Source organism: Natrix helvetica (assembly GCF_964273705.1).
Source record: "Natrix helvetica genome assembly, chromosome: 2".
Taxonomy (NCBI): Eukaryota; Metazoa; Chordata; class Lepidosauria; order Squamata; family Natricidae; genus Natrix; species Natrix helvetica.
In genome coordinates, this window is record NC_138552.1 from 265,206,460 (window position 1) to 265,233,517 (window position 27,058).

The following is a 27,058-nucleotide window of genomic DNA, read 5'->3' on the forward strand; positions in this document are numbered from 1 at the left end:
CTATACCTACCAAATAATTTTCTACTTGAAATAATTTATTCCTTTTCTAATGTACAGAATATGGTGGATTCCAGAGTGTGAATATGCAACTTCACCAGCTGAAAGTTCTTTTCCTGAAACAACAACTTCACAAATGTTTTATAATGAAACTGAGGCACCAAAATAAACTCTTGTGAAAGTCATTCAGGTAGATTGTAGCTCAAATTACACATAAATATTGTTCTTCCTAGTTTTAATTAGGATTGTCTATACATGTTCAGGGTTTTAATAATTATAACACTAGATAACCTATGACCTGCTGGGTCATCATTTCAGTGAAATTTCCTTACCTAAAGAGAGAAGCAGAATGTCAACAGTCATGCAAAGGAGCAATGGGAGCAGGAGTGACTTTTGTCAGCTTCCTTATTGAGGAATTTCTTTGGGTGACGTTGACAGAAACTATTGAAATTCCTTCTTTCCTTTTCTCCTTACCTGCCTCATTAACCATGATATCAATTACCAATATTTCATTATTCCCATAGCGGCAGCTATAGAAAAATAGCTATTCAAATTGACCAGATGCTTCCCAACCTTCCATCTTACCCTTGTCAGCTTTATTTATGTCTGTCCTATGTTGCTGTTATTATTAGAATCGGCTGTCTTTTGTTTAACCAATATGACTGTGGCTATTATAACCAACTTTCTTCTACATTATTTTTCAGTTCCTGCTAACATCCGAGTACCCTCTAACAGTGGATGGAGCATTTGGAGATTACCTACATTCTGAAAAATGTTGCTTTTTATCAGTTAATGCTTTGCTGATAAAAAGCTGTGTTCTTGTCAAATGCTAAAGCTGATATACATTAAAAATGATACTTTCCATACTTCGTGGCTGTGCCTCAGTTCTCCGTTCTTTTTGCGATGCTTTTTTTCACATTTTCAGGAATTATTCCTCCAAAATAATCCATGCATTTAAAAAAGTTGGCTATATCTGGTTAAGAATGTAATAGCCATGTTAGATTCCTCCCAGGCTCTGCTGTGTAGCTACATCATGGTGGGGCAGGGTATCTGGGCAGGATGACCAAAGGATGCCAGGACTGTATGGCAAGCATGTATATTCCCAGCAGGGCTATTGAAGGCATGAAGGTCATCCAACTATACAGCTAAAACAAATAGGCATCTGTGTTGGGCTGCTACAATATAAGAAAAGGCTGGATGATCATCAATTGTCAGACATGAAAGATCAAGGTTATATAGAAAGGTCAGGTTAAATTGATGTATTGCTAATCATGCCTATGGATAGAAAACTTTTCAACTAAGAGTTGGCATCTACTTGAAGTTAGATGAAAGTCAAAAGAATTCAATGGGATTTAAAATTATATTGCTTGTGGCAACATAGGCATTTCAGACTGTTCCCTCTTTTAACTCCACCAACAGGCTCTACCACTTCTCCTCCTACATCACTTTAGTGAGAATACTGGCCTTAGCCATTACAGCCAGATGAATGACTTCGAGCCCAGTCATGCTCTCTTAGCCCAATCGACCTCATAGAATTGTTGTTGTGGGGAACCATAGGAGGAGGAAGGTGTGTTCAATATGTTTACCACCTTGAGTTGTTAGTGAAAATAATAAAGGTGGGAAATAAAAACAAACAAACAAATACCGAAGGCATCCATTCATAGTGTGCACCAGGAAAACCATATAGAGAGAAAATATGAAATGATTAATGATGTGGTGCCAGAGAACAGTATCCTCGGGTCTGATGGTACTTAACATGCTACTGAGGAAGAGCTGGGCATCTTTTAGAGTAAATAGTGTTTGTAACATGGCTCAATTAAAACTTTTGGGACATCTTGTTGCTGATGCTGCCATACAGGAAAAGAAAATCTGAAGCTGCAAAGGAGAATTACAGTGAGAATATGTAGCATAAGAATAATGAACAAAAAAACCCACAACACATGAAAGATGAAATGAAATAACTACAAATGGAGTTCTTAGACGTCAGAGAATTAAAATAGACTGGAGTTGGACACTTTTGATCAAAAGATGACACTGTTTATTACTCATGACAGAGTAAGAGACAGAGAAGGAATTGTGTTCCTTTTATAGTTGGGAACTGATTTATCGCTAATCATGTCCATGCATGGGAATCATGCATGGGAATCTTTCCAACTTAAGAACAGCTACTTGACTAGAGTGCAATCAATAACTAAATAATGTTAATCAGACTTTGTGGATAATTCTTAAATATGATGATCATTCATGTTTTTATTCTAACCACCAATGCAGAAGAATAGGTTGAGTTTTATGCTCAAGTTCAATTTGAAATGGAAGAACATGCAAGCAAGATGAGCTGCCTGTAATTGGAACTGGAATGTGAAAGTTGGAAACATTAAAGAGAAAAATGGGATTTATTTTGTAGCTTAGGAAACTGAAATGAAGCAGGAAATCAATTTCAGCCTCTCCAATGATTACTTCAAACAAACAAAAAGATCCCTTTATACATGGATTGTAGAACATATTGTGAAACTACAGGAACTGATGAAATACCAATTGAAATATGGCAAGCAACAGAAGAAGAATCATTAAAGTTTCTACATCAAGCTACATCAGCAAAACTAGACAATGACATAGTGACCAACTGATTGGAAGAGGTCAATCTACATTCCAATATCAAAAAAGGAAATTTAACAGTATATATACTATTGTACAATAACTCCAATTTCATGTGATAGCAAATCATGCATAGAATCCTTTGTAAGATTTCAGCTTCCCATTATCATTTTTATTTCAAAAATAGCAAGAAAATCAATCAACCAATCCATATAAATATGTAAAACTACATTAACATGTTATATCAACATTAGCTTATCTATGCATTTCCAAAATTTCTCATAAAATATACCTACTAGGTTAAATTAAAATTCTTTCTGTTAAATATGGAGTAATGTTCCAAATATTTTAATAAAACAAAAAAATGATGGTGTTATGTCATATTTCTACTTTTAAGACCTAAAGTGAATTATTTTCTCTCTCATATTCAGTGAAATCTATAGAATTGCCATCATTTGGACAAAAATGACAAACCCATTTAGTTGGAGATGAGGTACTAATTTAAATCTAGTTGACAGGGCAAATGGGATCCCTTCCAGTGGTTAGTAAATCAGTAAATTGACTGTGGACAGATCTTTTTTTCTGATGGGGACTTGTCCTTTCCTGATTCCAGGAGAGATGTTCTTATTTCTTTTTCTCATTTTAAGAGGATTTTCAACTTTTATCTTCTTCAGAATTCAGCACTGACAATTTAATTTCCTTAATTTGGAAAACTGTTGTATGCTTTCAATTTTTTCACTAAAGAGATCCCATTCTTTCTCTTTGTTTTCATTGCACATTAGAATTCCATCCAAATGAATTATGGATCTTTAAATAAGTAGTGAGGGACCTGGAGATATAAACATGGCTGTGGCAAAAGATATGGAGTTGTCAATGGGGTTAGCAAAGTGGGACACAGCATATACACAAAAGAAATTTTGAATGATTCCTGTCCAAATTCTGGAGAGGATTGACTGATTAACTTAGTTACCTATCACAAGTAGGAAATATCATGATAATTAACTACAGCTAACTAGTGGAACAGATGAAAGCTATATTGGGGCATTCCATTGATTATGTATCCAATAAGTACATAAAGATGAGAGTTAGACATCAGTCTTTGAACAACATCTTCTTCTGAAATGACAAGGCACATCCAGAAGGACACCTGAAGGACAGGTCTCATTGGGTTGTAGAATGCAGAATCCACCCAGTGATGCACAAGTAAGTAGAACGGCTTCTATAAATTGGTCTTCTGTAAAAAATAAAATGTTTATCAAAGCTCTGAAATCTTCTCTTCATGTTATCTTTTCAGCATTATTACTACCCAAGCAATTTAATCATTAGGCGAGTTGGTGCAGCATACATATAACACAAAAGGGCATGAGCTCTTTGGCTGAGCTGGAAGTCATGCAATATTGGTACTCTTTGACTTATAGCAGTTAATTTAGTGACCATTCAAAGTTACAACGGCACTATAAAAGTGACTTACAACCGTTTTCCACACTTATGACCATTGCCGCATCCCCGTGGTCACATGATCATAATGGATAATTGACTCATAATTATGATGGTCACAGTGTTGTGGGCAGGGGTGGGTTGCTGTCGGTTTTACTACCGGTTCGCACCCCCCCCCCGCGCATACCAGACATGCACTGTGCACATGTGCGCTGTTCAATGTAAATTGTTCTTCGTGCATGCACAGAACAATTTGAAGTAAACTGCACAAGCGCAGTCACTAAAAACCAAAGTGGCGGCAGCCCAGCAGCAGTGAGGGAACCGATTCAGGGGTGTGGCAGGCCTGGGTCCCTGCCAGTTCTGAGACCCAGGCCTGAATTCCACTACCAGTTCGGCCAAACTGGGCCAAACCAGGAGCGACCCACCTCTGATTGTGGGGTCATGTGCTCACCTTCTGCGACCTTCTGAGAACCAAAGTCAATGGGGAAGCAAGATTCACTCAACAACTCTGATGCTGACTTAATAACTGCAAATGATTCACTTAACAAGAAAGACTGTAATTGCAATGATTCACTTAACAAGAAAAGCAAAAAAGACTGTAAAATGGAGCGAAATTCAGGTAACAGCCATCTTGATTTAAAACAAACATTTTGGGCTTAATTCTGATCATAGGTTTGAGAACTACCCATATACAAATTTGTCCAATAAAGAAATGCCTGGAGCCTTATAAAATAGCAGGCATATTGCTTAAAAAGATAACTTATACAAGCTTTTCTGAAGCCAGCAAGGGTGAGGCCAGGGTATTTTGCTTTCACCTAAAGTACAGTGGGAGAAACAGCCAGACAAAAATGTATATAGTGCAGTAGTGGCTAGCTATCAGTGGTGGGTTGCAGGAAGTACGCCCCAGTACAGGCGTACTGGTGCCTGCCGGGAGCACAGGGTACCGTTCCAGTACAGTCCTCTGCAGGGCCACCTGCCTGCCCTCCCTCCTTACCTGTATTTGAGCTCTTTGGTGCTTCTGCACACAGAGCATATGGCACCTGTGCAACACTCCGCCAGGCAGTTGGAGCATTGCGGAGGTGTCGTGGAGGCATCGCAGGATGTAAGGACAAATGCGTGCACTGCACGCGTTCTTGTGATGGTTGCCCAACCCCGTTGCACCATACCGGTTGCAATGAGATCCGGAACCTAAAACTGCTAGCTATCAACAGTCCTGGAATTCCTTTCAAACCATAGTTTTACTTTGACTTCCCAGCCTCACATGATAAATGTGATAATGAAATTGGTATGCCTCAAGATAAAGGGGACAATCTGACCAGGCTAATTTTCCCTTACAAAAATAAAATCCAAGGGAGACAGATGGCTACCCGAGTAAAGAATATCAATGGAGAAGCTTCTCTGTAAGTTTCCTGTGTCAATATACTATTATTCTTTAAAAACAAGGCAAATATGATTTCAGTTTTTAAATATTTGTTTTTCTTTCCATTATATGGTGATAAAGTTTTTTCTTATGCTTTTACATAATGAAGACTTGGTTTAACAGCACATAAAATTTACATATAGAAAACATTACATATAGAAATATGATTATATATAGGTGAGCATAAAAGTACAAACAATAAAACACAAAAGCCAAATATTTCTTCAACTCATTCCTTCACATATGAACCAATCTACTGAACTGCTTTTTCAAGCTTAAACCCATGCAGAGCTTATGATCTCTTGAAACTAGCGATTGGGCTAAATATTAATATAGTGTTCTCATCAAAATATTTATGACAAGATATTCTTTGTGCAGTATATTATTGAATCATCACTCACCCTGAGCAGCATGGAAGAAGAAGAAAATGACAGCAGTGAAACAGTATAAAATGTTCATAGCTGCAAATTGGCTGCAGCTCTATTTCTCTATTCTTGAAGCGAAGAAACACTGGGAAGAAAAGGATCTGGGTAAAGGGAAAAAAGTAATGTCATCTGAGCATTATTAATTCATGCGATTTAAGCAGAAATCTCAGGTTGAAACCAGAAAATCATTACTAATACAGCACAAATGTAATTTTGACTTACCTGTCACATATTTTTGTACTCTTCCTTGCGTCAAAAAGCATATGGTGCTGGTTACACAATAGTAGTGTGTTAAGAATGGCAAAGGCAAGGGATTTAAAAAATTAAGATGGATTTATTAACTTCCCTGTTGCTGTCCTGCACTGTGAAACAACATGTTCCCCTGAGATCCAGATTATACCAAACCTAACAGGAACACCTTGAAAATTACTGTCTTTCCCCAGGCCCTGGGCCAGAATAGCAATAGCAATAGAACAGTACTTAGATTTATATATCTATTCACAGTGCTTGACAGCCCTCTCTAAGCAATTTACAGTCAGCATATAGCTGGTGAGAATCAATCTGCCAAACTCTGGCAGGCAGCAGAATTAGCCTGCAATACTGCATTCTAACCACTCTGCCCCCATGGCTCATAGAATGACATTTTCCTATTACTATTTTATTTTTTGTAAGAAATTACTCAGCTGCAGGAAATGCCAGGAGAACATGAAAGCATTTCTCTCTCCTAATAAGTCCAGGATGAAATGAAGCATATGATGAAGTATAGGTGATTATTACCCACCTACTGAAGCTCATGATATAATGTTCCCATCAAGCACTTATGTGGTAAGAAGGTGAGACATGTCTAGACCAAAGTGTTTATTTATTTATTTATTTATTTCTTGGATTTCTAGACCGCCCCCTCTCCCAAAAAGGGACTCGGGGCGGTGTACAGTCAATGCAGATAAAAATACAATCATAAAACAATTAAATACATTTGGATGGAGGAGATAGGCTGTACAAGAAATAAATATATTCTAAAACCCTAAAAAACATCCCCAATTAAAACCCAAACCCAATTAAAATAAATCCCCGGGAGATAAAACTAAGAGAGTGCCAGGCCAGCTGATTGAAATAGGTGAGTCTTTAATTTTTGACGGAAGGAACGGAGGTCGGTGGTAGTTCGAATGTCGGGGGGGAGGTCATTCCAGAGGGTTGGGCCCATCACAGAAAAGGACCTACTCCTAGGTGTCGCCCGCTGGCATTGTCTAGCGGACGGCACCAGGAGGAGTCCCTCCCTGTGTGAGCGGATAGGTCGCAGGGACATGTGTGGTAGGATGCGATCCTGCAGATAACTAGGTCCTATGCCATGGAGCGCTTTAAAGATGGTAATCAATACCTTGAAACGCACCCGAAAGGCCACAGGTAGCCAGTGCAGCTCGCGCAGGAGAGGTGTTACGTGGGAGTAACGTGTACTCCCCATGATAACCCACGCGGCTGCGTTCTGAACTAGCTGCAGTCTCCGGATGCGTCCCAAGGGAAGCCCCATGTAGAGGGCATTGCAGTAGTCCAGGCGAGACGTCACCAGCGCATGAGTGACCGTGTCCAGGGCACTCCAATCCAGTTGGGGGCGCAATTGGCGCACCAGGCGAACCTGGTGGAACGCCCCCCTTGCCACGGCTGCCACATGGTCCTCCATTGACAGCCGGGCATCAAGGAGGACGCCCAAATTGCGCGCCCGCTCCACAGGGGACAGTTGTTCGCCCCCTATGGCCAGCGATGGTGTCAAGGCGGTTGGTAAGTATCCCTCACTCAATGAGGCGTTCACCAGGCCCAGAAGCCAGCCTCGTGTCACCTCCCAGGCTGCCAGTACCAGCCAGGAGGGGCACGGGTCCATTGAACATGTGGTAGGTCGCAGCCGTCCACGCAACCTGTCCAAATCCTCGGGGGCAACAGAGTCAAACTCCTCCCAGAATGGTCTCTCAAGACTCGCTGTTGACGGCTCGTCTGGTCCACTGACGGAGGTCCATCCGCTCCGGATCTGATCGATTTTGTCCTGAAGATATTCCCCAAACTCCTCTGCTCTTCCCTGTAAGGGTGTCTCCCGCGTCCCCTGCGATAAAAGGGAGCGGGTCACCCGAAACAGGGCGGCAGGGCGGTTATCCGCGGACGCAATAAGGGCGGCACAATGTCTACGCTTGGCCGCTCTTATTGCCACAAGGTAAGTCCGCAAATAGGCTCTTACCTGTGTTCGGTCAGATTCGGAGCGTGAGGACCTCCACCTGCTCTCTAGACGTCTCCTGTGGCGCTTCATCACCCTTAGCTCCTCAGTGAACCAAGGAGCCCGGGTGGGTCGATGCCGCAGGAGAGGTCGCAAAGGCGCAACCCGGTCCAAGGCCCCAGTCGTCGCCCTATTCCAGGCAGTCACTAGGTCCTCGGAGCGGGAGCGGGACAAGGCTACAGGTATTGGCCCAAGCTCCGTCTGGAATCTATCCGATTCCATCAGGTGCCTGGGGCGGTACCAGCTTGTAGAGTCTGGTTCCGCCTCCTCGCGGTGGGGGATAGCGCCAGGGAAGTCCAGCCGGAGGGATGAGTGGTCTGACCATGACAGGGGCGTGATGACTAAGTCCCCTATTCCCAGATCACTCGTCCACTGTTCAGATACAAAAATGAGGTCCAGTGTGTGGCCCCCTTCGTGAGTGGGGCCCTGCACTAATTGGGTCAGGTCCATGGCCGTCATGGAAGCCATGAACTCCCGAGCCACCTCGGAAGCCGCTCCCGTTGACGGCAAGTTGAAGTCCCCCATGACCAAAAGTCTGGGAGTCTCAACTGCCGTCGCTGAGATTAGCTCGAGGAGCTCGGGCAGGGCTGCTGATGCATAGCGAGGAGCCAAGTATACAATCAGCAAGCCCCACTGCCTCCCTGGGCCCCAGTTCACACCAAGGGACTCACACCCGGGTATCTGAGGGACAGTGAACTCCCTCGGCTCTAAACATTCCCGAATAACTACCGCCACCCCACCACCCTTACCCAGGGCCCGGGGCTGATGGAATGCCCGGAAACCTGGTGGGCAGGTTTGTATTTGGGTCTTCTCTAAAGCAATCTGTGTAAATGTATGAGGGAAACTGTTGGCATGATAGGAGAGCTGGCTGAAAGGAAACAAATGCTCAGAAGATTTCATTGTTAAGGATCTCCAACAGGGTACTTCATTCCCTCTCATGCAGCCTAAAAACATCAACAAATGCCCTCTGTTGTTTTTAAAATATTCTGAGTTTCAAACTGAAAGCACACTGCCCAGAGTACGTTCTTTTAAAGAGGAGAGAGAGAGAGAATGTTCATCAGGCAGAAAAAAACTCAGTTCCTGAGGTCTTTCTTCAGGGAAAAAAAAAACATCCATATAAATATCTGTTGTATTGATATGCTTGCAATAATGTTTCTTAAATTAGATCTCTTGCAAAGATTTCTCAGCCTTCGTTAGGAACTAAGACTATCCCTTCCCTTTCTCATCTGAATGAGGCTGAAGAATAAGAACCAGGACTACAAAAAAGTACTTGTCTCAAGACTAAAATAAGACCAACTTGGACCTCTGAGATGACTCCTTTATTTTTACAGTTCTAAGGATTGCATGATATTAAAGCATTGAAGAAATAATAATAGATGTGTATGTCTTTTATTGATGTCCTTCTTAATCTCATCACTAACTCCTAACAAACACCTCACTAATTCCTAACAAATTGAACAGAGAAAGTTCAATTCTGGAAAGGATTGACAAGAAGAAAATTATCTTCCCTTTCCAATTGAGGAAACTCAGTGTGGTTAGCTGTCATTGTGACAAGCTCCCTGACCACATTCCAGTTATCTATTTCACTGAGAAACAGGAAGGGAACAAGATGCACAGAAAAACCTCAGTTAGGCAAGGAATAAAACTTCGCCCTTCTACACTTTTCAACCCAGAATTCCTTTCTGTACATGCCAGGCATAAAAAGTTATCTCTTCACCCATGCTCCGCTAACAATACTGTGAATAAGAATTCTTTATCCTCTCTAAAATTCATCCTCTTCTCTGAAAGTCTTGCTAGATAGAATGGAAAGAAACTGACTCACAAGTAACAGCAGAGAAACACTGAACTCCCCACATGTAGAAAATCTGCTGCAGTTGATTCTTCCTAGATCCTTAAGCATGTAGGGGTTGGAAACAAAAAAGTATTTTTCGATTGTCAGCAGTTCAAAATCAAGAACACAGAAGAACAATCTTCTAACATAAAAGATGCAAATCAAGGGGGGAGAAAGTATGTGGTGTCCCCTGAACTTGGTCATTTTTATGCAGACATTTCATTACCTGAACTAGGTAACATTATCACTATTAGTAAGGAGTGAGCATCTATGAAGATTCTCAGTCATTCAGATCACGGCTATCCTAAAGATGCTTTTTCAAAAGGCAACTGGACTTTGAAAAAATGACATCTAGTTGCCTTTTAGAAAAAGCATCTTTGGGATAGTAAGGAGTAAATTTTGCTCCTGGTTTTTATTCTAGCAGCTTGCCATGTCTGTGTTCATGAGAATGGTCTTGGTGGTTCTACTTCTCCAAAGACAGTTGGTTGAGCCGTTTACTGTTAACTTGATTGGCAGTTTCCTGAATGGAATGTTTGCTTCTTGATTAAGGGTCCGAGCTTAATCTTGGAGATAATCTATGCTCATCTAGGTGTTGATTGTTGATGGGGAAGTGTTTTGGTCTTTTTGGCTTGCTGATTGTCCTTCTGCACAATATGTAGACATTGCTTATGCAGTACTGCTTCTTTTGTGACCTGGGAATCATTTCCCCCACCCTTGTTAATCTTTTCATTTGTCTGAACAGGACCTCTTTCCGTTTCTGCCTGGGCTTGTGTGTTCTCTTTGTCTCAGATGGCACTTGTTACCTTTTTCTGCTGCTTGTCCATGTATCTTGAGTGAGTGAGACCTGAAGTTTTCATCTTAGCTATAGTTCTGCCTTATGATCTCAATTAGCATCTATGAGCAGAGCAACTCAAGGGCCAATGGAAAATGGTCAGGGACACAAGTAATGATGTCAGGTTCCACTGCAAACACCTCTTTTGTACACTAAATTCCATAATAAAGTTGCTAAGGTATTAATAACCAATTGTTTTTCAATGAGGTAAACAAGAACACAAGTTACTGGGAATGTGTCCTTCTGTCTCTCTTAAAGCCATAACGTATTCATGTTACTGCAAGTTAATTCAGTAGAGGGTAAAGCATTCTAAAGGTTCACTCACAGTGAGAGCATATTAAATATCTTTATCTTTTACATAATGTTCTCGCTCCTAAGATGCTTGGTGATCATAATTGGAATTTATAGGGCTTCTCCTGCCCTTGGATATTATATTACCAAGCCAGAACTTGCTATCAGCATCAGGAAACTGTTTTTATACCTTTGCTTCATTGATGCCAAAGAATATTCTGTCCCCTACATTGATTCCCCATTTTGATGAGCCCTTTCTTAGAGTGAGGCACTGAGTACACATTGAACAACCTACTTCATCCTACATCCTACTTCAGGAAGCAGGTCAATCAGCTAATCCTGAAAGGCACAAACCAGAATAAGCTTAAAAGAAACTACCATGTAGCTTCTATGTATCAAAATGACTATTTAGATTACCTTGACAAAGCAAACCTCATTGAATTTCCCCAAAGGAACTTAAAATACAAATAAGCCAATTATCTCATAAGCAATGTTTCCTTCCTTTATGTTTGGATGTGCCTTTTTTTCCCATGGAAGGAAAGTACATAATATAGCCCATTTCTTCCCATCTCCATTAGATGAGAGCCAGTTTGGTGTAGTGGTTAAGGTGTTGGCCCAGAGACCAGGTGACTGTGAGTTATAGCCCTGCTTAGGCATGAAAAATGAGTTGGGTGATTTTGGACCAGTTACACTCTCTCAGCCCAACTTGTTTCACAGGGTAGCTGTTGTGGGCAAAAAGGAGGAGGAAAGAGTATGGGTGTGCTTTCTTCCTTGACTTGTATATAAAAAGAAAAAGAAAGGGTAAAAGGTCTCTTTAAAAAGTTCCTTTTTTCTCTTCCAAGCAATAGTTGGAATTCTGTGTTTAGAACTTACTGGACTCTAAACTCAGAAATTAAACTTATTGGGAGAGCAAACTTAGAAACTGGCTCTACAAATATAAAGGTTGCTTTGACCTTGCAGATTGCTCTCCCTTGGGTCTTAAATTACTACTGTAGTTCACTTTCACCACCTGGATTTGTCTTTATAAGGTATAGTGACAAACATAACACAACCACAATATCACACACAGAGCTGTAATCAATGGTGCAGGTTAAAAACCAGTAATATAGTAATACAATAACTACAGTCATAGAGCATGCTGAACCACAGTATGTATCTTTGTTTCAATTTAGGCTGTGACTGCAACCTAGCCTGTGTGGCTTCTAAAATGTGATTTATAGACATGTACTATGTCTATCCAGATTATACTAGCCTTGTCAACAATGTATAATTAAGCTGATTATAGTTACATACACACTGGGGAAAATAAAATAAAAAACAGCCTAGCTATCAGTCAGTCTTATGTTGCCTGGGCCCTTTATCACAATAGCAACAGCACTTAGACTTATACACCACTTTATAGTGCTTTACAGCCCTCTCTAAGCAGTTTTACCCCCAACAATTTGGGTCCTCATTTTACCCACCTCAGAAGGATGGAAGGCTGAGTTAACCTTGAGCCTAGTGGGATTTGAATTCTCAAATTGCAGGCAGCCGATAGTCAGCAGAAGTAGCCTGCAATACAGCACTCTAACCACTGCACCAACAAGGCTCGTTATTATCAGTATTAGCATACAGTAGTAATTTAATCAATGGATCTTGGCAATATCTAAGTGATTTTCCTACAAGCACAAATTATTATTATTATTAGTAGTAGTAGTAGTAGTAGTAGTAGTAGTAGTAGTAGTAGTAGTAGTATTTATTCAACTTATAAGCCGCTCCCTCTCCTCGAAGGGACTCGGGGTGGTGTACAATCAAATACACAACATAGAGTAGTGTTTCTCAAACATGACAACTTTAAGATGGCTGTAGAATACTAAGAGGTGAACTGCAAACATCGTAATGTTCCCAAGTCTGAGAAACACCAGTTTAACAAAAGAGGTAGAAAAGGAATTGCATTTTGAATGCTAAAGTGGGGAAATATTTATACGTAAAGGAAGCATCTGACACACTCTACAGTTAGTCCTGTAGATTTCTTATATCAACTCCAATGAATGCCTTAACAGAGGGATAGAATCAAGATTACAAGAAGTGTTAGCATCACATTATAATGCCTTGGTAAAGCCATCTGGAATATTGCATCTAATTTTTGTCGCTATAATATAAAAAAGATGTTGGGATTCTAGAAAGAGTGCAGAGAAGTGCAACAAAGGTGATTAGGGACTGAAGGCTAAAACATAGCAAGACATAGCTGGTTTATATTATTATGGAAAAACAAAGAATTGTTGTTTGATGTTAATGCTTTTTCTACTGCATCAGAAGGAGTTAGAAATCAGTGTTGCTTCTTTTCATTTCCCCAGTTTCTCCTCACTTTTCTCTCCCCCTTCTCCCCCCCCCCCATATTTTCCTATTTACTTTGGTATTTTGTATTTTATCTCATAACGTAATAAAAATGTTAAACTGGAAAAAGACATACCTTATGCAAGATCGTTAAAGCAATGTACTTTGCAATAGTTTAACATTTCAAAACAGTAATAACGGTCCTATGGGCCCTATAAATTTAGACTATTGCAGAATTTATACCACATCCCAAACAGCCTCGAGATGAAGATCTGCTACCTTTTATTGGGAATTGTTCTTCTTGCCTACTTACCTTTGCCAGGTAAGATACACATTACATCAAGAAATACATTTGCTTTCTTTTCTAATAAAATGAGAGCAGTCACGATTCTTCTGTATAACTGCATAAAGTACAGGGAAGATACATATCAGTTGCTTGAAGAATAGGCCTTGGAATTTGTTGCTCAGGTGTTACACATAAATTTAGCAACAATTCTCAGTTCTTACTTTTCCTGAGGGGAGGAAGGGGGGACCACAGTTTGATTCAATGTGTATTGTTTTCATTTTTAGTTGTGAAACTTAGAAAAGGAGGCAGAAATGAGGAGTTTGGGGTGGACATTACAAACAAATAAAGGACTAGCAAAGCTTTATTTCCAGTCCTTTCTTCATGTACCAAAAAAGAGAATATTTGTAGCTCAGGTCAACATGATACTCACCCTTCATGTTTATTTATATTCATAAACTGACATACTTGTCCAACTTTTGTTTTGCAGCAGATGCACATTAAATCACTTGGCTTTCACATTGTCCCATCTGGTTAATCCAAGATGAGTTAAAATAAATCAATTTTTATTTTGGATATTAGCTGGTTTTCCCTGGTTCTTCCAATGTAGTAATGCAGTGGCTTCCAACCTTTTGGGCACCAGGGACCTGTTCCATGGAGAGAGGTTTTTCTGTGGATCAGAGGGGGCATGGTTTTGTGTGCTGCCTATATCCCGCAGATGAGGCTTCACTTGTTTGCCTAGTTTCTGGCATGCTGCAGATCAGTGCCAGGCCACAAACTGGAGTTTGGGGACTCCTGCAGTAATAGGCAGATCATACATATAAGAGTCAATTGAAGAATGCCACAGCTGTGTGCTGCCATAGATTATCAGCATATGCATATAGATACATTTAAAATGGCATAGACTGCAGGCAGATCAAGAAGAAAAGAGGAATTGCTTCCTTACCTGAAAGGAGGGGAAATTACCAATATAGGGAGGAGACATCCATATTCTTTTCAGCTGAGCTCATATTATTCATATCAGGTGCCACGCAAGGAATCCAAGAATGCATAGGAAAAGGTGGATTTTGCTTCATTGGGCGCTGCCCTTTACGCACCAGTCAGATTGGACATTGTGAACCTGCGCTTTTATGCTGTATAAGGTGAGTCTCAAATTTCATGCATGAAAAAAAATCTCCAGTCATGAATGGATGGTGACTGGGACCCTGTTATTTGCACTTTGGGAAGTTTCCATTGCCATAACTGGGAGCCACTTTTTTAGTGTAAACAACGGGTAGGTAAATACCCATTGTAGATGTCAGAGAAGGGAATGCTTAGTCTTCCTGTGCAATTTCAATAAAGTCCTATTAGAATCAGGCTAAGATGCTTGATCTGTATTTCAGTTTTTTTATTTACATAATTTCTAACATCGGGAATAGCAATTCACTAAGCCTTGTTCTTCATATAAATAATAACATAATGGTATTATTACTCTAACAAACAAGGCTTTTTAAAGAAAATATATCATATTTTCTACAGGATCCACTGAACTGAAACATTAACATTAACATATTAACCTGATAATACACCTGTCAGGTAGGTTGACTGAATAGAAATGAGCATCTCAAAGTCCACCATTTAAGCTCACTTTCACTAGGATTTCACTATCAAATCAAGGATGGGTTCCGGCCAGCTTTACTGCCAGTTTGCTTGTGTGTGTACTGGATGCGTGCTGCGCGTGCATGCACAATTCAATTAAAATTGTTCTGCGCATGTGCAGAACTCAAAAACAAGACGGCAATGGAGGCGACCGGGGAACCAGTTCAGGGGCGTGGCAGGCCTAGGTCACTGCCGAACCAGGCTGAACCGGTAGGAACCCACCACTGTATCAAATGCATTAATTTTCTATCATTGCAGTGTTATTCTTTAACATTTTGCAAACAATTAATGCAATCAAGTTCCTTCCAAATTTTGAATATATTATACAATTGTAATATGTTAATTTCATCATCTTTTTTGTAGGAGATCATGGTTATTCCAGGATTGAGAAATTGGACCAAAGAATACTGTTACCACTTGCTTCTTGCAATTCTGACTTCTTTAATGCTCTCCTAAACTGCTTTTCATCAAGCTTTGGAGCACCTTTTCTGCCAAAGTCAAATTTAACAGAGATGTTGAAAAAATCTTTGCCGCTTTTGAATATAAACAAACTTGCAGTAAACATGTGCTGGTTATTTATTTAAATGGCTTTCAAAAGTGTGTTTGAGGGTTTGGATTGTGTGGGAAGGGAAAGGATTAGATTACCAAAGATAATAATACTTGAGGGACTATCTGTCTTCCATTGTATCTGCCCTATCAGTTAAGTACAATACAACATCAAAAATGATAAGAAATAACAAAATATTATTAGAAAATTAATTTTGTCCATTGCCTAAAAGGGAGAACATTTCCATTCTCTAATTCTACCCTTAATTGCTGCAGCAATTTTGGAAGAGAGCTTTCAGTCTTCTCTTTCACAGATGTTTTCCTTCATGTCCATTCTTCTTTCTTTCCACATAAATCTACTCTTGCTATACATTTCTCTTCCACTAAATTGATGCATTATTCATGCATTCTTAAGTCTGAAAAAAAAGTGGCCTGAAATTACCTGTTTCCATTTCCCATTTTTAGCCATCCTTTGTTGCCCTTTCTCCAAGTCCCAGCACTCATGTGACTAAACGTCCAAGGAAAAACAGGAGACACAGAGAGTAGTAGAAGAAATGTTATTTACTTAAGAATTTTTTGTGGCTTCCCAACTCACTCTCAGTGTCTTCTGGTGGCTTAAAAGGATAAAAGTCCAATAGGTAAAGATAAAGTTTCTCCTTGCACATATGCGCTAATCATTTCTGACTCTAGGGGGTGATGCTTATCTCTGTTTCAAAGCAGAACAGCCAGAGCTGTCCTAAGACATCTCCATGGTCATGTGGCCAGCATGACTAAAGCCCAAACGTGCACGGAACGCTGTTACCTTCCCACCAAAGCTGGTCCCTGTTTTCCTACTTGCATTTTTACATGCTTTCGAACGGCTAAATTGACAGAAGCTGGGACCAGCAATGGGAGCTTACTCCGTTACATGGCGCTCAGGATTTGAACCACCAAACTGCCAACCTTTCTGATCGACAAGCTCAGCTACTGACCCACTGCATCCCTTCAAAAGACCAATACAGAAGCAATAAAAAGCATTAATCTCTCTCTCTCTCTCTCTCTCTCTCTCTCTCTCTCACACACACACACACACACACACACACACAAACAGAACAACAACCAACAAATAAGCTATTTGATAGAATCCATCCAAATCTGGGGGTCTTCAGGCCTGTTGGTAAAATCAATCTCAGGACCTTGAGAAGGTGGAACAAAGTGGGGACCAATCTGTCCTCAAATTAAATGACCAAACACCCTGGCCAGGACATCCTAGGACAGTGATGGCGAACCTGTGGCACGCATGCCACAGGTGGCACATGGAGCCATTTGTTAGGGCATGCAAGGCTCTGCCTTGTCAGCTGGCCAGCGAGCATGTGGGCACTGGCCAGCTGAGTTCACCCTTTTTAAAAGCCATTTTTCACCCTCCCCGGGCTCCAGAGCCTTTATAGGAGCCTGGGGAGGGTGAAAAGAGCCTCCCCCCGCTCCCCCCTGAGGCCCTCCGGAGGCTTCATGAGCTTCCGTGAAGCCTCCGGAGCACAAATAACCGGCCCTACATGCAAACTGGAAGTTCAGGAATGGATTTCCGGTTTTCTCGGAGGGTCATTTTGAGCGCTCCGAAGGCATCAGGGAAGCCTCCTAATGGTCTCTGAAGCCTTCGGAGGGCTTAAAACGACCCTCCGAGCAAACCGGAAGTGACTGGAGCCTGGGGAGGGCGAAAAAAGCATGTAAAAATAGGGGGGAGCGACTGTGGTGCTCGCATGTGCACGGGGGGGTCGCGCATTGCATTATGGGTGCGGCATGCCCACACATGACCCCCCTGCTCTCCCCCCCCTTATGGCACGCGAGCCAAAAAAGGTTCACCATCGCTGTCCTAGGATCTCACCTGCACCATTCTCCTGATCCCAATGACCAGAGGTTTTGCTCAATACAGGAAGAGGAAATCAGCCTGGAAGCTATTGTTTTGGACGATGGGGATCTTAAAAGTGGGGATGGGAATATATTGACTTGGAGTTCCTAAGAGCTAGCTTATCCAATAATGAGAACAATGCTCCAGAGTCTACTCTCACGCTGGCCAACTTGAGAAAGCCTCAGGCATCACAAGGCTTGATTGGTATCAAGTTCTGTAGTAAATAACTATTCTCTATTAACAAATTAACACATCTCTATTTGACAAATAGAAATACCAGAACATTAATAGCAATCAGACTTAGCTTTATATACCACACCACGGTGCTTTACAGCACTCTCTGAGCAGTTTACAATATCAGCATATTGTCCCCAACAATCAGAGTCTTCATTTTACCAACCTCAGAAGGATGGAAGGATGGGTCAACCTTTTGTTCACGATCAAACTCCTGGCAGTGGGCAGAATTAGCTTGCAATGCTGCATTCTAACCACTGCACCACTACACAGTGATTAGAATGCAGTTTAAAACTAATCTAAATGCAGATTAAATGCAGATTAAAACTAATCAAAATATTTGGACAAGAAAGTAGATCCACATAAATCACACTACAACTCATTCAGGTTTGAACATTATCAGCAGCTGCCCAGAATGAAAATATTTCTTCCAGAAGGCAATTGATTGATTGATTTAAATGTGCCATCAAGTCATTTTTGACTCCTAGCAGCCACATAGATAATTCTATCCCAAAACCTGGCTTTTCAGGTCTCCCAAGCATGAGGCAGCTATTAAAGTCTATTAAAGCTGATCCTGATTCTTCCCCAGTTTAGAAATCAAAAGAGAAAATTCAGAAACAGATCTCCAAATGCATACCTGCTCGTTTTGGAGAAGCTGAGGGATCATTTAAAAAACCACCATCTCTGCAGAGAGAGCATTCAATTGAGGTAAGAGTTAAAACAAATGGGTAGAAAATAGAGGAAGGATAATTCCACCAAGGAAGTATACCAGCAAGTAGATAATATCTCCAGAAAGTGTGCAGGAAGCACAAAATAGACTTGAAAGGAAAGCTAAAAGCAATGAAAAGCTTTTGGTGATATCAGTAGCAAATGGAAGAAGGAAGAGATGGGCCTGCTGTTAGAACACTGTAAATTAACAGTGTTAAACATTTACAGAAGAAGGCTACAAATACAGAGTTGCTTTTCTCCCATTGTTGTTTTCATATAAGTTAGAAGAGAAACAATTACACAATTACTTTCGGGCAGTTTAATTGTTGTTTTCTCCCTTGCATTCAATATAATATATCTCAGAAAGTAACATTTTTAACTTAGACCTGTACAATTCTATTTTTAAAAAAATCCTGTTCATCTTGCCAACACATAGATTATTTTCAGTTATCTTCCATTATAAAATCAATGATTCTCCATGTGATATGCAGCTACATTTCCATTCAAAGTATAGTCAATTATAATGTTGCCACAAACATTGTTTACATTCCTATATTTATTTTGTTGTCCAAAGATAAAAGTGAGAAGTTAAAGCTTGTTAACTTCACCATAGGAACTGATATTTCCAGTACTTCTAAATGTATTGCTTACAAGCCTATAAGATAGGTTTTCCCGTTTCATGCCTTCAGTGGTTCAAGGCAGGTGATACAGATGTACTACTGTTAAACCACAAACCACTAACTGTTTTAAAGTCTTACTTAAGAAAAACTATGGGAAAAAACAGTTGCAATATGGAGAGTGGCAGTTGTTTAATGTGGTCACTAGTCACATTGTCATCATTGAACAATATTCGCCAGGAAAAGAAAAACGATTTCAGCAATTACAACACATAGATATATGGATTCCATGTCCAGTTGGCAACAACTAGCAGAGTAAAATCCATAGGGTGTCAGGCCTGTAGTTATGTTTCTTTTAGGACCTTTGGCCTGCCACACTTTCTTAATATTTTCTATGTGTTTCATTAGTGTAGTAGTTGGGAGGGGGGAATAGAAAGGAGTAAGATTTGTGGAATGTATTGTTGTCATTCTTTTATAGAAGCTCAAGGTCATTTTTGTCTCCGCACCTCGACACCTGACCGGAAGCAGAGGGGTGTAGATGCCAGCATGGAAGATGATGATTGGAACATGTGATGGATTATGGGGTGTGGGGATAGATCAGGAACTTTCAACTGGGTGGAATTCCAGGAAGAACATTAGAGTTGTAATTCCATAGACGTGCTAACTTGCCTGTATGATTAAAAGTAAGGTGACCAACTTTTTTACAATGAAAAGGAGGACAAAACACGTTCTATTGTCCAAAATGCTAAGGTGACCAACTTTTTTACAATGAAAAGGAGAACAAAACACGTTCTATTGTCCAATAAAAGGGAACTTTAAGGATGATTCTGCCTTGGTTTCTGATAGATTTCATACATGGTATTTAGAACACTGACACAGGGATTCCTTTAGCTTTTCCTTTACCTAATCCTGTATAACAGGGGTGTCAAACTGGTGGCCGGCGGGCGAGATGTGTCATGAACAGGCACACCCACCCCAGCTCCAGAAAGAGGGAAAATATCACGATACATCACGGCAACATGACATCACAAGCTTTTGATGCTCTATACCTACCAAATAATTTTCTACTTGAAATAATTTATTCCTTTTCTAATGTACAGAATATGGTGGATTCCAGAGTGTGAATATGCAACTTCACCAGCTGAAAGTTCTTTTCCTGAAACAACAACTTCACAAATGTTTTATGATGAAACTGAGGCACCAAAATAAACTCTTGTGAAAGTCATTCAGGTAGATTGCAGCTCAAATTACACATAAATATTGTTCTTCCTAGTTTTAATTAGGATTGTCTATACATGTTCAGGGTTTTAATAATTATAACACTAGATAACCTATGACCTGCTGGGTCATCGTTTCAGAGAAATTTCCTTACCTAAAGAGAGAAGCAGAATGTCAACAGTCATGCAAAAGAGCAATGGGAACAGGAGTGACTTTTGTCAGCTTCCTTATTGAGGAATTTCTTTGGGTGACGTTGACAGAAACTATTGAAATTCCTGCTTTCCTTTTCTCCTTACCTACCTCATTAACCATGATATCAATTACCAATATTTCATTATTCCCATAGCGGCAGCTATAGAAAAATAGCTATTCAAATTGACCAGATGCTTCCCAACCTTCCATTTTGCCCTTGTCAGCTTTATTTATGTCTGTCCTATGTTGTTGTTAAGTTATTATCAGAATCTGCTGTCTTTTGTTTAACCAATATGACTGTGGCTATTATAACCAACTTTCTTCTACATTATTTTTCAGTTCCTGCTAACATCCGAGTACCCTCTAACAGTGGATGGAGCATTTGGAGATTACCTAAATTCTGAAAAATAAGTTAATGTTTTGCTGATAAAAAGCTGTGTTCTTGTCAAATGCTAAAGCTGATATGCATTAAATATGATACTTTCCATACTTCATGGCTGTGCCTCAGTTCTCCATTCTTTTTGCGATGCTATTTTTCACATTTTCAGGAATTAATCCTCCAAAATAATCCATGCATTTTAAAAAATTGGCTATATTTGGTTAAGAATGTAATAGCCATGTTAGATTCCTCCCAGGCTCTGCTGTGTAGCTACATCATGGTGGGGCAGGGTATCTGGGCAGGATGACCAAAGGACGCCAGGACAGTATGGCAAGCATGTATATTCCCAGCAGGGCTATTGAAGGCATGAAGGTCATCCAACTATACAGCTAAAACAAATAGGCAACTGTGTTGGGCTGCTACAATATAAGAAAAGGCTGGATGATCATCAATTGTCAGACATGAAAGATCAAGGCTATATAGAAAGGTCAGGTTAAATTGATGTATTGCTAATCATGCCTATGGATATAAAACTTTTCAGCTAAGAGTTGGCATCTGCTTGAAGTTAGATGAAAGTCAAGAGAATTCAATGGGATTTAAAATTATATTGCTTGTGGCAACATAGGCATTTCAGATTGTTCCCTCTTTTAACTCCACCACCAGGCTCTACCACTTCTCCTCCTACATCACTTTAGTGAGAATACTGGCCTTAGCCATTACAGCCAGATGAATGACTTCGAGCCCAGTCATGCTCTCTTAGCCCAATCGACCTCATAGAATTGTTGTTGTGGGGAACCATAGGAGGAGGAAGGTGTGTTCAATATGTTTACCACCTTGAGTTGTTAGTGAAAATAATAAAGGTGGGAAATAAAAACAAACAAACAAATACCGAAGGCATCCATTCATAGTGTGCACCAGGAAAACCACATAGAGAGAAAATATGAAATGATTAATGATGTGGTGCCAGAGAACAGTATCCTCAGGTCCGATGGTACTTAACATGCTACTGAGGAAGAGCTGGGCATCTTTTAGAGTAAATAGTGTTTGTAACATGGCTCAATTAAAACTTTTGGGACATCTTGTTGCTGATGCTGCCATATAGGAAAAGAAAATCTGAAGCTGCAAAGGAGAATTACAGTGAGAATATGTAGCATAAGAATAATGAACAAAAAAACCCACAACACATGAAAGATGAAATGAAATAACTACAAATGGAGTTCTTAGACGTCAGAGAATTAAAATAGACTGGAGTTGGACACTTTTGATCAAAAGATGACACTGTTTATTACTCATGACAGAGTAAGAGACAGAGAAGAAATTGTGTTCCTTTTATAGTTGGGAACTGATTTATCGCTAATCATGTCCATGCATGGGAATCATGCATGGGAATCTTTCCAACTTAAGAACAGCTACTTGACTAGAGTGCAATCAATAACTAAATAATGTTAATCAGACTTTGTGGATAACTCTTAAATATGATGATCATTCATGTTTTTATTCTAACCACCAATGCAGAAGAATAGGTTGAGTTTTATGCTCAAGTTCAATTTGAAATGGAAGAACACGCAAACAAGATGAACTGCCTGTAATTGGAACTGGAATGTGAAAGTTGGAAACATTAAAGAGAAAAATGGGATTTATTTTGTAGCTTAGGAAACTGAAATGAAGCAGGAAATCAATTTCAGCCTCTCCAATGATTACTTCAAACAAACAAAAAGATCCCTTTATACATGGATTGTAGAACATATTGTGAAACTACAGGAACTGATGAAATACCAATTGAAATATGGCAAGCAACAGAAGAAGAATCATTAAAGTTTCTACATCAAGCTACATCAGCAAAACTAGACAATGACATAGTGACCAACTGATTGGAAGAGGTCAATCTACATTCCAATATCAAAAAAGGAAATTTAACAGTATATATACTATTGTACAATAACTCCAATTTCATGTGATAGCAAATCATGCACAGAATCCTTTGTAAGATTTCAGCTTCCCATTATCATTTTTATTTCAAAAATAGCAAGAAAATCAATCAACCAATCCATATAAATATGTAAAAGTACATTAACATGTTATATCAACATTAGCTTATCTATGCATTTCCAAAATTTCTCATAAAATATACCTACTAGGTTAAATTAAAATTCTTTCTGTTAAATATGGAGTAATGTTCCAAATATTTTAATAAAACAAAAAATGATGGTGTTATGTCATATTTCTACTTTTAAGACCTAAAGTGAATTATTTTCTCTCTCATATTCAGTGAAATCTATAGAATTGCCATCATTTGGACAAAAATGACAAACCCATTTAGTTGGAGATGAGGTACTAATTTAAATCTAGTTGACAGGGCAAATGGGATCCCTTCCAGTGGTTAGTAAATCAGTAAATTGACTGTGGACAGATCTTTTTTTCTGATGGGGACTTGTCCTTTCCTGATTCCAGGAGAGATGTTCTTATTTCTTTTTCTCATTTTAAGAGGATTTTCAACTTTTATCTTCTTCAGAATTCAGCACTGACAATTTAATTTCCTTAATTTGGAAAACTGTTGTATGCTTTCAATTTTTTCACTAAAGAGATCCCATTCTTTCTCTTTGTTTTCATTGCACATTAGAATTCCATCCAAATGAATTATGGATCTTTAAATAAGTAGTGAGGGACCTGGAGATATAAACATGGCTGTGGCAAAAGATATGGAGTTGTCAATGGGGTTAGCAAAGTGGGACACAGCATATACACAAAAGAAATTTTGAATGATTCCTGTCCAAATTCTGGAGAGGATTGACTGATTAACTTAGTTACCTATCACAAGTAGGAAATATCATGATAATTAACTACAGCTAACTAGTGGAACAGATGAAAGCTATATTGGGGCATTCCATTGATTATGTATCCAATAAGTACATAAAGATGAGAGTTAGACATCAGTCTTTGAACAACATCTTCTTCTGAAATGACAAGGCACATCCAGAAGGACACCTGAAGGACAGGTCTCATTGGGTTGTAGAATGCAGAATCCACCCAGTGATGCACAAGTAAGTAGAACGGCTTCTATAAATTGGTCTTCTGTAAAAAATAAAATGTTTATCAAAGCTCTGAAATCTTCTCTTCATGTTATCTTTTCAGCATTATTACTACCCAAGCAATTTAATCATTAGGCGAGTTGGTGCAGCATACATATAACACAAAAGGGCATGAGCTCTTTGGCTGAGCTGGAAGTCATGCAATATTGGTACTCTTCGACTTATAGCAGTTAATTTAGTGACCATTCAAAGTTACAACGGCACTATAAAAGTGACTTACAACCGTTTTCCACACTTATGACCATTGCCGCATCCCCGTGGTCACATGATCATAATGGATAATTGACTCATAATTATGATGGTCACAGTGTTGTGGGCAGGGGTGGGTTGCTGCCGGTTTTACTACCGGTTCGCACCCCCCCCGCGCGCATACCAGACATGCACTGTGCACATGTGCGCTGTTCAATGTAAATTGTTCTTCGTGCATGCACAGAACAATTTGAAGTAAACTGCACAAGCGCAGTCACTAAAAACCAAAGTGGCGGCAGCCCAGCAGCAGTGAGGGAACCGATTCAGGGGCGTGGCAGGCCTGGGTCCCTGCCAGTTCTGCGACCCAGGCCTGAATTCCACTACCAGTTCGGCCAAACTGGGCCAAACCAGGAGCAACCCACCTCTGATTGTGGAGTCATGTGCTCACCTTTTGCGACCTTCTGAGAACCAAAGTCAATGGGGAAGCAAGATTCACTCAACAACTCTGATGCTGACTTAATAACTGCAAATGATTCACTTAACAAGAAAGACTGTAATTGCAATGATTCACTTAACAAGAAAAGCAAAAAAGACTGTAAAATGGAGCGAAATTCAGGTAACAGCCATCTTGATTTAAAACAAACATTTTGGGCTTAATTCTGATCATAGGTTTGAGAACTACCCATATACAAATTTGTCCAATAAAGAAATGCCTGGAGCCTTATAAAATAGCAGGCATATTGCTTAAAAAGATAACTTATACAAGCTTTTCTGAAGCCAGCAAGGGTGAGGCCAGGGTATTTTGCTTTCACCTAAAGTACAGTGGGAGAAACAGCCAGACAAAAATGTATATAGTGCAGTAGTGGCTAGCTATCAGTGGTGGGTTGCAGGAAGTACGCCCCAGTACAGGCGTACTGGTGCCTGCCGGGAGCACAGGGTACCGTTCCAGTACAGTCCTCTGCAGGGCCACCTGCCTGCCCTCCCTCCTTACCTGTATTTGAGCTCTTTGGTGCTTCTGCACACAGAGCATATGGCACCTGTGCAACACTCCGCCAGGCAGCTGGAGCATTGCGGAGGTGTCGTGGAGGCATCGCAGGATGTAAGGACAAATGCACGCACTGCACGAGTTCTTGTGATGGTTGCCCAACCCCGTTGCACCATACCGGTTGCAATGAGATCCGGAACCTAAAACTGCTAGCTATCAACAGTCCTGGAATTCCTTTCAAACCATAGTTTTACTTTGACTTCCCAGCCTCACATGATAAATGTGATAATGAAATTGGTATGCCTCAAGATAAAGGGGACACTCTGACCAGGCTAATTTTCCCTTACAAAAATAAAATCCAAGGGAGACAGATGGCTACCCGAGTAAAGAATATCAATGGAGAAGCTTCTCTGAAAGTTTCCTGTGTCAATATACTATTATTCTTTAAAAACAAGGCAAATATGATTTCAGTTTTTAAATATTTGTTTTTCTTTCTATTATATGGTGATAAAGTTTTTTCTTATGCTTTTACATAATGAAGACTTAGTTTAACAGCACATAAAATCTACATATAGAAAACATTACATATAGAAATATGATTATATGTAGGTGAGCATAAAAGTGCAAACAATAAAACACGAAAGCCGAATATTTCTTCAACTCATTCCTTCACATATGAACCAATCTACTGAACTGCTTTTCCAAGCTTAAACCCATGCAGAGCTTATGATCTCTTGAAACTAGCGATTGGGCTAAATATTAATATAGTGTTCTCATCAAAATATTTATGACAACAAGATGTTCTTTGTGCAGTATATTATTGAATCATCACTCACCCTGAGCAGCATGGAAGAAGAAGAAAATGACAGCAGTGAAACAGTACAAAATGTTCATAGCTGCAAATTGGCTGCAGCTCTATTTCTCTATTCTTGAAGCGAAGAAACACTGGGAAGAAAAGGATCTGGGTAAAGGGAAAAAAGTAATGTCATCTGAGCATTATTAATTCATGCGATTTAAGCAGAAATCTCAGGTTGAAACCAGAAAATCATTACTAATACAGCACAAAGGTAGTTTTGACTTACCTGTTACATATTTTTGTACTCTTCCTTGCTTCAAAAAGCATATGGTGCTGGTTACACAATAGTAGTGTGTTAAGAATGGCAAAGGCAAGGGATTTAAAAAATTAAGATGGATTTATTAACTTCCCTGTTGCTGTCCTGCACTGTGAAACAACATGTTCCCCTGAGATCCAGATTATACCAAACCTAACAGGAACACCTTGAAAATTACTGTCTTTCCCCAGGCCCTGGGCCAGAATAGCAATAGCAATAGAACAGTACTTAGATTTATATATCTATTCACAGTGCTTGACAGCCCTCTCTAAGCAGTTTACAGTCAGCATATAGCTGGTGAGAATCAATCTGCCAAACTCTGGCAGGCAGCAGAATTAGCCTGCAATACTGCATTCTAACCACTCTGCCCCCATGGCTCATAGAATGACATTTTCCTATTACTATTTTATTTTTTGTAAGAAATTACTCAGCTGCAGGAAATGCCAGGAGAACATGAAAGCATTTCTCTCTCCTAATAAGTCCAGGATGAAATGAAGCATATGATGAAGTATAGGTGATTATTACCCACCTACTGAAGCTCATGATATAATGTTCCCATCAAGCACTTATGTGGTAAGA

General features: G+C 39.9%; 2 long non-coding RNA genes across 2 annotated transcripts; both read right to left on the reverse strand.

Moving 5' to 3' along the window:
* Positions 1-2,140: 2,140 nt before the first annotated feature.
* LOC309387905 lies at positions 2,141-13,852 on the reverse strand. Its single transcript, XR_014174685.1, has 3 exons — positions 13,718-13,852; positions 5,851-5,959; positions 2,141-3,826 (listed from the first exon to the last, which is right to left on the reverse strand). It is a non-coding gene; the product is annotated as an uncharacterized lncRNA (long non-coding RNA).
* Positions 13,853-22,377: 8,525 nt separating this feature from the next.
* Positions 22,378-26,738, reverse strand: LOC309387909. Its single transcript, XR_014174687.1, has 3 exons — positions 26,450-26,738; positions 26,204-26,312; positions 22,378-24,176 (listed from the first exon to the last, which is right to left on the reverse strand). It is a non-coding gene; the product is annotated as an uncharacterized lncRNA (long non-coding RNA).
* Between the last annotated feature and the right edge of the window lie 320 nt (positions 26,739-27,058).